Source organism: Chiloscyllium plagiosum, unplaced genomic scaffold, assembly GCF_037043375.1.
Source record: "Chiloscyllium plagiosum isolate Xiang-an unplaced genomic scaffold, Cpla_swu_hap1 HiC_scaffold_19, whole genome shotgun sequence".
Lineage (NCBI taxonomy): Eukaryota > Metazoa > Chordata > Chondrichthyes > Orectolobiformes > Hemiscylliidae > Chiloscyllium > Chiloscyllium plagiosum.
Genome location: NW_028270157.1, coordinates 50190936 through 50204432, shown reverse-complemented (window position 1 = coordinate 50204432; position 13497 = coordinate 50190936). Strand labels below are relative to the sequence as shown.

The 13497-nt window shown below is 40.7% G+C and overlaps 1 long non-coding RNA gene across 1 annotated transcript in view; it reads left to right on the top strand.

Moving 5' to 3' along the window:
* Positions 1-13497, top strand: part of LOC122559579 (uncharacterized) — a 72094-nt gene that overhangs the window by 41750 nt on the left and 16847 nt on the right. Inside the window, exon 2 of the long non-coding RNA XR_006314472.2 lies at positions 2062-2146. This is a non-coding gene — a long non-coding RNA (uncharacterized LOC122559579). The remainder of the gene's footprint in view (positions 1-2061; positions 2147-13497) is intronic.

The following is a 13497-nucleotide window of genomic DNA, read 5'->3' as shown; positions in this document are numbered from 1 at the left end:
GAGAAACTCAGCAGATCTGGCAGCATCGATGGAGAGAAAAACAGTTAATGTTTTGAATCCAGTGACCTTTCGTCAGAATTGCTGTCAGGAATATGCAGATGGGGGCTAAGCACAATTCACTATAGTGAGTCATGCTGAGTGTCGGACATAATCATGACACATCTGCATCATATAACCATATTCAGGCTAAGTATGTCTAGCAGCTTGGTGAAGATGCCGAGCCAGCCAACCAATGTCATCAAGAGGGAGTACCTGCACTATGCCAACACGTTCCCTATCCTAAACCCACATCAAATGTTAAGTGTCTCACTGCATTTAGGCCAACGCTACATGATAGATGAGGAAGCAATGTTGTGTGACTCATACATGAGCTTGAAAGTTGAATGAATTGTGGTCCCCCTTCAGCCAGTATTAGCTTTTTGTAGCATCATTGCTGCTAACTTCCACATTATTGAGATGCCCAAGTTCAATTTATAAACATCAATGGCATATAGCAAATTATCATTGTCCAATGCCTGACCCCTAAACACCTTCACTCTGCAAGCATAACAAATATGTGATGAAATGATTGCAAACTAAACCTAGCTGGGCTTTGCAAATGGCCATTCCATATATTTGTTGCTACAATTTCTAGTATCCAACAAACATGAATTCTGTGCTTCATCCATCAAATATTTTCCAGCAGCACCGCATATAGAGAAAGATAGGTGATGGTAAGGAATGATCGTGACAGTATCTGCACTAAGCCCCATCTGGTCATCAGATAAACTCCAAAGCATCCATATCCCCTGTTTTCTGTCATTATCCTGACAACTTATTGTAACCCATCCCTCCATGTGGAGACTCACCAAGTTGTTCTTCATTTATAATTATCCACATTGCCCTCTGAAACCCAATACTGCATCTTGATCATGCCCAACTTACTCCTCTATGTCTCTCTTGTGAACGTTACAGTGTGAGCCAGTTCAGGTGTGGCCTGCCATACTTCCAAATGCTGTTCCATATTTTCAACCCCATTCACCTCAAGTTGCCCTCTCCATCACCATTCTTATCCTTATCTCTATTAATGCTTCTGCTTTCCTCCCTGCAGACTTGACTCCCACACCCCTTTTGGCAATGATTCTCCCACTGCCCCTAAGGACCGGCCCCCTCAGACCCTCATGAAAGACAGACAGACGAATGGACACTGAGGACTGTGATTACCCCAGACCTGTGATGGTCTTTGACGGGCAGCCCCTGGCCACGACTGACAGACCTCAACCACTGTCTTTTCAGCCTCCCAACTAATGATATGCAATTTGGCTGTCTGCCTGTGCTGACCCTACAAGGACTGACCATTAAACAGCCCAGGCTGTACTTAGGAGATCCACTGACCTTGAGTATTCCAAGCGGTCAACTGATGATGTGGAACCCATGGACTGTGCTCCAAAATGACTGTACCAGGTTCTCCTGGCTGAGACTGCACGTAGCTCTGCCCCCCTAACCCCATCACTTCAACTGGACTGGCGACGAAAACTAACCCAACTTCTGGCATGGCCTTTTTGTTGAATTAATGAGAAATTTGTTTGCCTTGCAGGTAGCTGATACATGCTGTATGACCCATACAGCATGAGGCATCCCTGCATGAAAAGCAACCCGTCCAATGTTTGCCTTAAAAGCATTTCAAAATAGCAGTAGTGACAGGCTTGGGCTCTGGCTGGTGGCAATTTACTAACTAGCATGGCATAGCAAGGCAATACAATGGATGAATGCTGCGAGCATGTAACTAAGTGCCATAAGAGCAAGTGAGCAGCTCAGGTATGCAATCTTGTCCAACCCTTGAGCTGGATGCTTGTGCTTGCATGTAAAGTGCCCTTGCTACAGCCTTTCCATGCTAGTCACCAACAGTGCTCCCTGTAAGCCACTTCAGGTTTCTCTAAGGTTTTCTAAAGTTGACGCATACACTTCTGGATTCTTAATTGAATGCTGTGCAGTGACCTCAGATTTCCATACACCAGAAAGAAAATTACAGAGGGTATTGGTTGCAGTTACAGCTTGTAATACAAATCTGTGCTTCCTCAGAGGACTGCCAGTGTATTGAAGAGGTACCTTGATGATCATCAGGAGTTGTTAAGCGAACATCATTTGAAGCAAGCAGTGAACTGAGGTGAGTTGTGCCATCAAGCATTTAACTAGCAATGATCACTGCCAATGGGCAACTGGTCACTGCCAAGGAAGAGTGTCACCATGCTGCTTGAGAAAAGCATAGAAGATAATGCAGGTTGGTCTCAACATCAAGTTGGGCCTTGTCGGACTTCTCATTTAATTCTGCTACACATTTCACCACAGTATACATCACCCAGACCCCTTTAAAATTCTGACAGTGTATTTGAGTCTACTGTTCAATGGGCATGGCTTATCAGCTTGCTTCCAGTGAAGTACTACATCAAGAATGTAACAATCAGCTAATTTGAAATAACTCAAAACTAATACTCAAAGAAAAAAATCTGCTGAAATCAAAACTAAAAACATTAGATGCTGGAAATGCAGTTGTTTAGTCAGCATTCATTTGAATTGAATGTGACATTTCTTCAGAGTCACCTGACATTTTAACCACAATGATTTTACTTTAGAAACTACATTGAATCTCCAGTACTTTTTATATTTAGCACATAGAACAGTGCAGGCCCTTCACCCCTCGATGTTGTGCTGGCCTTTTATCCTACTCTGAGACCAGACTAACGCACATACCCTTCATTGCACTAACTTCCATGTGTCTATCCAAGAGTCGCTTAAACGTCCCTAATGTATCTGACTCGACGACCACTGTTGGCAGTGCATTCCACACACCCACCACTCTCTGAGTGAAGAACTCACTTCTGACATCTCCCCTAAACTTTTCTCCAATTCTATGCCTCTCAACATCTTGTACACCTTGATCAAGTCACCTCTCATCCTTTTTCGCTCCAATGAGAAAAGCCCTAGCTCCTTCAACCTTTCTTCATATGACATGCCCTCTAGTCTAGGCAGCATCTTGGTAAATCTCCTTTGCACCCTCTCTAGAACAGCATCTTAACCTCGCAGCTCTTAAACTCAATCCCCCATGAGAGCCAACACCCCATACATCTTCTTAACAACCCTATCAAACTGGGCGGCAACTTTGAGGGATCTGTGGACATGGACCCCAAAGTCCCTCTGTTCTTCCACACTGCCAAGAATCCTGCCTTTAATCCTGTTTTCTGCATTCAAATTTGACCTTCCAAAGTGAATGACTTCACAGTTTGCCAGGTGAACTCGATCTACCACTTCTCAGCCCAGCAAGCTACAACAGCCCCCCACACTATCCACGACTCCAGCAATCTTCATGTCATAAGCAAACTTACTAATCCACCCTTCCACTTCCTCATCCAAGTCATTTATAAAAATCACAAAGAGCAGAGGTCCCAGAACTGATCCCTGCAGAACATCACTGGTCACCAAGCTTCAGGCTAAATACTTTCCATCTACTACCACCTTCTGTCTTCTATGGGCCAGCCAATTCTGTATTGAGACAGACAGATTTCACTCTATCCCATACCTCCTTACTTTCTCAATGAACCTATTATGGGGAACCTTATCAAACGCCTTGCTAAAATCCATGTACACCACATCCACTGCTCTACCTTCATCAATGCATTTTGCCACATCCTCAAAGAATTGAATAAGGTTTATGAGGCATGACCTGCCCCTCACAAAGCCATGCTGAGTATCTCTAATCAACCTATGGTTTTTCAAGGAATCATAAATCCTGTCTCTCAGAATCCTCTCCAACACTTTGCCCACCAGTAATGTAAAACTGACTGCTCTATAATTCCCAGGATTATCCCTATCCCTTTTCTTGAACAAGGGGATGACATTTGCCACTCTCCAATCATCTAGCACTACTCCAGTGGTCAGTGAGGATGCCAAAGGCACAACAATCGCTTTCCTCACTTCCTGTAGAAACCTAGAGTATATTCCATCTGGCCCAGGTTATTTATCTATGCTATGTTTTTCAAAATTTTCAACACATCCTCCTTCCTAATATCAACCTATTCTAGCAAATCAATCTGTTTCACACTGTCCTCAGAAACATCAAGGTCCCTCTCAGTAGAAAATACTGAAACAAAGTATTCATTAAGGACCTCCCCGACTTCCTCCAACTCCAAGCGCAAGTTCCCTCCACTATTCGTGAATGGCCCTACCCTCACTCTGGCCATCCTCCTGTTCCTCACATAAGTGTAAATGCCTTAGGGTTTTCCTTAATCCTACCCGCAGAAACTTTTTTCATGCAAAAGTAGGATTTTTTTCTTTTTTTATGCATTGTATTTGTGCCATTTTAAAAAAGCATCTGGTGCATTCCAATTCTGTTTCTTACATTTAACTGAAATTACAAAATATTTTAGCATGTCAATATGGTTCCATGTATGAAATGGTGAAAGTCTACAGCCATTTGGAGACATTCCAGTAAAGTCAGCTCACATGTTCAAATTCAAAACACTATTTTCTTGCAAGGCATAAATTGCAATTTATTTTCATTTGGAGTTGAAATACATCCTTCTTCCGCTTCATTTTTTGCATTTTCTTTTCAAAACATTCACCAATTTCTCTCCTGAAGGTCATTATTTTTTTGCTGGATATGTTTCCAAATGGTTGGTACTTTTCAACATCCTTAACAAGAGTAGCTTTGTTCACATATGACCTTGATCCTATATGCTGAGATAACTTTGGCTATAATCCATCAGCATGAATGCCCTTCAGTGTAACGACAATGTATGAAGGTGGGTACTGTTTGTTCTCATTCAGTTTTTGATAAAGACCTCACAACCAAGCTCAGACTTCTCCTCATGTGAAGTTCATACATTTATATTTGAGCAGGATATTGTTGGACAGCATGTGGGAATTGAAATGCTGGATGATTTTTGATTGTTTGAAACTGGCTGTGGTGGTCATTATTTCTTCTTGGCTGAGCAAGACAAACACAGATTATGTAAAGAATCAAATGTGGATGCTTTCTGGTGCTCAAGTATTTGCATTACATAATAACAACTTTCTTCAGGAGAATCCAAAGCAATCACATCTACATGACAATGTGGGATACTCTATATTTATTTTGTCCTCAAGAAAAGGATAAATCCAACCTGCCAAAATATAACCCCCTTTGTCTAGTTTTAATATCAGCAAAATGATGAAAGGTGCCATTCATAGAGCTTCCAAGAAACATTCATTCAGTATTAAGTTGTTCCCTGATGCTTAAATTGGTTTCTGCAAAGCCTATTGAACACCAAACTTGGTCCAAACATGAACAGAATGGCTGAATTCCAGTAATGAAGTGAGACTGCTGCCTTTGACCGAAAGCATTTGATTGTGTCTCATAACAAGGAGCCTCAGTAAAATTGAAGTCAATGGGAGTCAGGGCAAAGCTCTCCACTTGTTGAAGTCAATGGGAGTTGGGGCAAAGCTCTCCACTTGTTGAAACCATACCCAGTATCAGGTAAGATGGTTGTAGCTGTTGGAGATCAATTATCCTGATCCCAGGATATCACTATAGGTGTTCCTAAGGATAGGATTTTACAGTTGAATCATCTTCAACTGCTTCACCAATGACCTTCCCTCCAACGTAAGAAGTGGGGATATTCAATAATGCTTCTATTGTGTTCTGTACCATTTGCAAACATGCAGGGTACTAAAGAAACCTGGACAGTACTAAAGCTTGGATTCCTAAGGGGCATAAAATATTGCACAGATAATTGTCAAGCAATAACATTGTCCAGTAAGGAAGAATTTAACCATCTCTCCTTAACATTGATCAGCATGGACAGCTAAATTGCTCACCATCAACATCTTGGGAGTTGCCATTAACCAAAACCTTAAACCAGCCATATAAGTACTGTGGCTATAAAAACAGTGAGGGGCTGGGAATTCTGCAACAAATAACTCAATGCCCAATTCTCAAAGCCATTTCACCATCTACTCAAAACAATCAAGAGAGGATTGGAATAATCTCAACTTGTCTGGAAAGACTGTAGTTGTAACATTCAAGGAGCTAAAACTAATTGAGATAAAGCACTTGATCAGCACCCCATCCACCAGGTTAAATATTCACTCCCTCCACCACAGTGCTAGCAGAATGAGCCATCTGCGACAGGTACTTCAGCAGGACTACAATGCTCCTTCAACAATATTTTCCAAATCCATAACCTCTACAAGGAAAGGAGACAGATGGGAAGTCCACCTCCTGCAAGCTCAATACCTAGTCAGAGACCATCCTGACTTGAAAGTATTTTACAATTCCTTCACTAGGTCAACATTCTGGAACTTCCTGGACAGCACTGTGAATCTACCTTCACCACATTAAATACACCAGTTTAAGAAGGCAATTCACCACCATCATTTCAAGGGCAATTAGGGATGGGAAATAAATGCTATTTAGCCAACAAACTTCACATTTAAAGAACAAATTTGAAAAAGATGAATGAGGAGCGCAGAGATATAAATGTCTGCTATTTGGCAGATTCCCAATATTTATGTTTTGGAAATCTGCCATTTTATATATCTACCACAAACCTGATACTAAGGTTTTAAAAAAATTCATTTCTGTTGTGGGTGGAAACTGACTGCACAGCCATGTTTGGAGAAGCAACTAGCACGAAGAGACAGAGCTTGTTCATCCAATTGTAGATTCTCATCTCTCCTATACTAGCTGCTTCAGCCACTCCATTTGGCTAACCAGGTAAATCCCTCCTGCTCAACATGCAAAGGTATGGTTAATGTGGAGGAACAGCAAGTGCAAGAGGGACACAGACAGTTTACAGAGAGATTTTGACAGGTTATGTTAGTGGGCAACAAGTTGCAAATGGATTGTAAAGTGGGAAAATGTAAAGTTGTTCATTTTGGAAGGGAAAACCAAAGAACAGTATTATTCAAAATTTTATTAACTGCAGAAAGCTACAATACAAAGAGACATGTGGGTACTGGTGCTAAAAATACAGAAAGCTAACACAGATGCAGCAGATAATCAAGAAGCTAATGGGATGATGGTCCTTTTTTCAAGGGTGTTGGAGTATAAGCGGAGGGAGTCCTACTACAACTGTACAAGTTGCTGGTGAGACATCTAGACTATTGTGAGCAATTTTTGTCCCCTTATTTCAGGAAAGATACTATTTCATTGGAGGCAGGTCAGAGATTCAATGGTTCACTTGGATGAACCTCAAAATGGAGGGATTATAATTTAACCAGGTTAGGAACACTATTTGTTGCAATATAAAAGAATTTGACATGATCTCATTAAAACATGGAGGATTCTTAAGGGCGTAAAAGATAAATGTTGAGAGGATGTTTCCCCTCTAGGAGGGTCTAGGTCTATAAGGCCTACTCTCAGAATAAAGGGTCATCAGATAAAGACTAAGATGAGTATTTTTGAGAAAATTTATAGCTCAGGTTGATGAAAAGTATGCAAGTCAGCTTGCTGACTTACATACTTACTAAGATGAGGAATATCTTCTCTCAAAGGATTCAAAGTTCTTGGAACTTCTTGTCACAGAGAACTGTGGTAGCAGAGTCCTTGTGTATATTTAAGGCTGAGATAGATTACTGATCAGTAGGGAATTAAGTGTTAAAGCAAAAACTTAGGAAAATGGACTTGACGAATGATGGAGCAGGCTCAAAGGGGTGAATGGCCTACCCTGTTCATCACGTTTTATGGAAAAGGGAAGTCCTTTGTTGGTAGCAGCTGGTGCAGGAATTGAACCTGTGCTGTGATATCACTTTGTACCACAACCAACTAAGCTAATTTCCATATGTAGCCTCTGCAACCCTGATGAAAATAGATCCCATTTATACTGGAATCTATGGTGAGGCAATAGGTGACAGCAACAATTTCCACATGTAACATCCCTTCCTGGCCTCATCCATGGTCAAATTATTCAATCCCTCCTTCATCTTCCTCATCCATTGAATCTGACCGTTGCCATTGCAGCCTTAAAATTAACATAAAAGTAATAGAATGGGGTGGGTGATCCTTAAACCCATTCATTCCTTGATAATGTATCTTCTAAAACTGTGCGGTTCATTAATTGAATTTTTAATTCTAAATAGTCTCCCATCTCCTTTTCTTTCTGCTGCTCTCACCTATTCTCTACCCTGACTTTTCCCCAACCCCTTCTCAGGTATCAGTTAAACCTTTGGCATGGTTCATATTCAGCTCCTTTATATTATAAGTAGAAAGTCAGCATCTTGGCTAGGTCAGGTGGCTACTGGTTAGAATTCAAAAATGATATAAATGATTTTTCTCACAGTTTGTTTACAATTCCATCTACTTAAAGTTGCCTAGAAAAAAATGCATATCACCATATAAAGATAAAAAGTGCTATAATTTAACAAGTGCTTGTGTTGCAGTGAGTTCGCTGCATTATAATATATTATGAATACAATTCCTTATCACAAACCATCTTCAGATCTTTTCGTTTTCAACCACTCTCATCCCTGAAAGAAACTAATGTTTTCATTTCCTGTCCAACCAGTCACTTCATCATCCATGTAATATTCTCCTTTCTTTCATCTCAGCAGACAAATCAAGCTGGGGATATATGTAGTTTCAGTAATGGGTGATACATAGACAAGTTTATACCAAAGAAGTCAGGGACAAACATAAGATCTGAATGTGTGAACAGAGGTTCTGCGCATGTCAACCCTGACTTCCAAGCTGGTTTGTGCAACTTGTGATCAGCCTAAATATGATAAGAATGAGAATTCTTTTTTGAGTAGGTTGTCATCGCAAGTTATTACATGTGCTGTCTGACATAATCAAGGTCTTATCTAGCCAATATTACTTGCTCGTGATGTCCAAGACTGGAAAGGAATTTCCAGTAGTTCCACTAGATGGCACTGGTTACATCAAAAACAAAGAAAATCATGTATTACACTACCTTACAAATTACATTATAAATGTAATTCCACAAATGTTTGCTAAACTCATGTCTTTCATTTCCATTTAGATTAAACAAGTTAAGACTTGATGCAATCCATTTTCATTTAATCCTCTCATTTTAGCTCATCACAGCCAAAGCCACAAGTATATATAAATCTCAGCAACAACTAAGGATAGCAAACTAGTCAATGTAAAGAACTCAGTAATCAATACCATTGCAAAATTAGATTACTTACAGTGTGGAAACAAGGCCACACCTACCCGCCGAGGCACAACCCACCCAGACCCATTCCCCTACATTTACCCCTTCACCTAACACTACAGGCAATTTAGCATGGCCAATTCACCTAGTCTGCACATTTTTGGACTGTGGGGGGAAACCGGAGCACGGGAGGAAACGGGTGCACCAGAGGAAACCCATGCAGACAGGGGGAGAATGTGCAAAATCCACACAGACGGTTGCCTGAGGTGGAAATTGAACCCAGGTTTCTGGGGCTATGAGGCAGCAGTGCTAACCACTGTGCCACCCACAATGTATTAGTTCACCTATCAAAAGAGTCGATGGTGATAACAGAAGCACTTATCCCCCATAATTAATGTAACACCAGTAGTTTTAGAGAGATAGTCTAAAAGTTGTGCTGTTTCATGACCCTGCTTTGTAAATTTTAACTTGTTGAAATCATTGAGGAATAGACTTTACTGCAAAAATAGGGTGATAAAAATGATAATGGCTGGGCATTCAGCTTTGCTGTTATGAAATAAGTTGGATATCACCTTCAGCAGGTAAAAATATAGAAATTGCAGATTTTTTCAAGCTCCCCACAATCTGTGCTTTCAAAATATCTTACCAGACTCACTCATTACTGACTAATCATACCAAACAAAAACAGAACTTGTGCATTGAAGGGTAAATTATTTTTTACCACTAATTTTGCTAATCCTTGAATTTAATTTTATATGTGGGGTCTCATTGTTTCAGAATGTAATTATAGTTTGGATTTTTTTTTAAAAAGTATATGACTTTACAATTAATTAAATATTCAAATTTATTTTTCATGTTTTTACATGAGTCAAGGATAAGGTCAAAAGCAGTTAGATGGGAAATTTGGCATTACCAGCCTCTGTCCCAGTTGACAACCAGGATCGCAATCCCAAGATACTTAGGGGTATTCATTGTAACATTACTGGCTACTCAGGTTTGAAGAAAGAACAGGTTTGTTGGAGTCATGCCAAGATCATGAATTCAGCTAGTTGTGTGCAATATAGCAAAGTCAGAAAAAAGGGTAAATTAAGACCTTATCCATTATCCCCAGCATTTCAGACCAAATCAAAATTCATTTACAGCCAGTCAAAGTATAATCTCTTAAAATTTTGCATATCTTCTTATCAACCTGTTCAGAAATGCTATTGCATACCTCTGGAAGAGGTGGGACTTGAAGCCATACCTTATTATTTAGGAATTGGAACACTACTCACTGCAACACAAGAGGCCTTGGGGAATCAACCTTCCCACCACTAGATCATCATGACTTTCTTTTCGTTTTTAACTATTAACCACCAACAGAACAGTCTGCATTTTTTTATACCCAGAATGCTATAAGATAAAACTCAGCACCTTCCACACCACCAATTCACCGTGATGCTTCTTTTTTTATAAACAGCCATGTAGTCAATTGCATAGAGGTCTAAAAAAAAAGAAGATAAGCTGAGGCTTACTGCTGAAGAAAAGCACACCCACCAAAAATACAGCACCAAGACAACACCAGAAGACAGTGCCTTCAAGAGCAGTCGCTGCAGCCAACTCCCATGTGGGTTTCTACAGCCACAACAGACAACAATCTACCAACAAAGATTGAAACAAGAGCACTGGTGGACACAGCATGCTCTCTCTCTTCCAATAACACACAGGCTCAAACATAACCACGAAGCAGGAGCAGACAGTTGACAGCTATAACTCCCTCCATAGGTACTGTTGGGACCAGTTTACAGTGAGCCCAATCTGGTCCGGGCACCTGAGTGGGTCTGCTTTATATATTTTCTAATCAACCTGTTCAGAAATGTTACTACACACCTCTAAAGGAAGTAGTACTTGAACCTGGATCTCCTAGTCCAGAGGCACAGACACAATTACTGCACAATAAGTGCCATTTAAATGAAATAGCCAGAACCAAGTGACCAAAATTACCATGACATTTTTTTTTCTTTTTTTAAACTACAATCCACAACTAGTAAAAGTACCATGTAGCCATTTCAATATTTACATGCAAAGCCCATTACGGGCATGCACGCCATTAAAATGAAGAGGATAGGGACCTAAATCAAAGTAGATGCGGTGGCAGTACAGTCTGCTTAACTAACATTTGAATCAGCCTGCTCAGAGACACTGATACATGATTCAAGAGCAAGTGGGACTTGAACCAGGAAACAATTAGCCCCCCCCCCAAAAAGCAGGGACATTACCACCGCACCACCATAGCTCCTTAGCTTTACTCTGTAAAGAACTCAGGTGATGAGCTTCAGATGGGCAAGCTCATGCTCAACAAGCTCCCGAGGCAGAAATTTGGGATTTCCCCTGGGTCTTAATGGGGATGTTATCATCCATTAGCAAACTGGTAGCTCTCTTTCTCTCTCTATAGATGCTTCCAGCATCACCATAACAATTTCCCTTAATGAAACAGAGAGAGATGGCATCCAAAAGTAATTAAAAGGTTGGAATCTATTCAAAGGGTTCCGATGGTTTACATATTGAACAATACACTTCGAAGCCAGTAGAATAATATAATCCCTATAGTGTGGAAGCAGGTCATTCTGCTCATCGAGTCCAATCTGACCCTGTGAAGATAATCCCTCTCAGACCTTATCCCTGTAACCCTGCATTTCTCATGCAAGCCACCTAACCTGCACCTCCCTGGACACTATGGTCAATTTAGCACGACCAACGTACCTAAACTGCACATCTCTGGATAGTGGGAAGAAACCGGAGCATTCAGAGGAAACTCACGCAGTCACAAGGAGAATGTGCAAACTCCATACAGACAGTTGCCAAATCAAACCCTGGTTCCTTGCGCTGTGAGGCTTACTGCAAGGGAAATTCCTCAGTTGTGTAAAAGGAAGTCGACAACCGAAATGCAGAGAGAATTGATTATTGCAACCAGAAAAATTAAGATGTTACATTTCGCAACCAGAATCTAAGCCTCATTGGAACAGAAAAAATTGCCGACAGTCTTAAGTTATTCACAACACATATTGCTCTATTATTTCATGTTGATTGCTTAAAGCAAAATAATGAATAAATAACTCACATGTCAATGTATATTTAGCATTCATACCTTAATTATTCAGGCATTCTTGCTTTTGAGATCCAGTGGACAAGTTGGCAGACCGAGATCTCATTTCTGATACTCCTAAGTTCTGATTTGGTGAAGCCGGTGTTGGACTGGAGTGGACAAAGTTAAAAATCACACAACACCAGGTTATAGTTCAACAGGTTTATTTGGAAGCCCTAGCTTTCAAAGTGCTGCTTTTTCATCAGGCGGTTGTGAAGCAGGACCATTAACACAGAATTTATAGCAAAAGATTACATTGATACAATGATACATTGAACAAACCCAGATGTTTTGCATTTTTTGAGCAAATATTTGGGTGGCACAGTGACTCAGTGGTTAGCACTGCTGCCTCATAGTGCCAGGTCCCTGGGTTTGATTCCAGCCTTGGGTGACAGTCTATGTGGAGTTTGCACATTCTCCCCGTGTCTGTGCGGGTTTCCTCCAGGTGTTCCAGTTTCCTCGCACTATCCAAAGATGTGCAGGTTAGGTGAATTGGCCATGCTAAATTGCCCATAGTGTTCAGGGATATGTAGGTTAGGTGCATTAGTCAAGGGTAAACATAGGGTAGAGGATTGGGCTTGGTTGGTTACTCTTCAAAGGCTTGGTGTAGACTTGTTGGGCTGAAGGACCTGTTTCCACACTGTAGGGATTCGAACTAGGATTCTAATTAAAATATAATGCACCTGCTAATAGAAGTTCACCCCATAAACTTATATATGTAGTGCAGTGGGGTTACCTGCAGTGTGACATGAATCCAAGGTCCCGGTTGAGGCTATCCTCATGGGTACTGAACTTGGCTATCAGCCTCTGTTCGGCCACTTTGTGTTGTTGCTTGTCCTAAGTCCAATTTGGAGGATGGTCACTTGAAAGTCCAAGGCTAAATGCAGAACCTGCAAACAGTCACTGCATATTTGTAAATTCCCCTTTGGAAATCAAGCCAGTCTGACTCACACCTTTAAGGCATTGTCTGAGCTGAGATGTCATTTTTCGTTATAAATCCTTAAATTATCTTGAGACTGTGACTTAAAAGAAGTTCTGGAATTTACATATTAAATAACCAAAACCAGCAAATGCATTCTAAAAGATGAATGACCTAACAAGTTGTTCATTGTATCATTCTGTCACTGTAATCTTTTGCTATAAATTCTATGTCTTATGGTCCTGCATTGCCTTGTTGGGTTCATTCCTGGCATCTCAATTTGCCAAAGTACTGATCCATACTTTCAGCCTGCCAAAGCTCCCGAT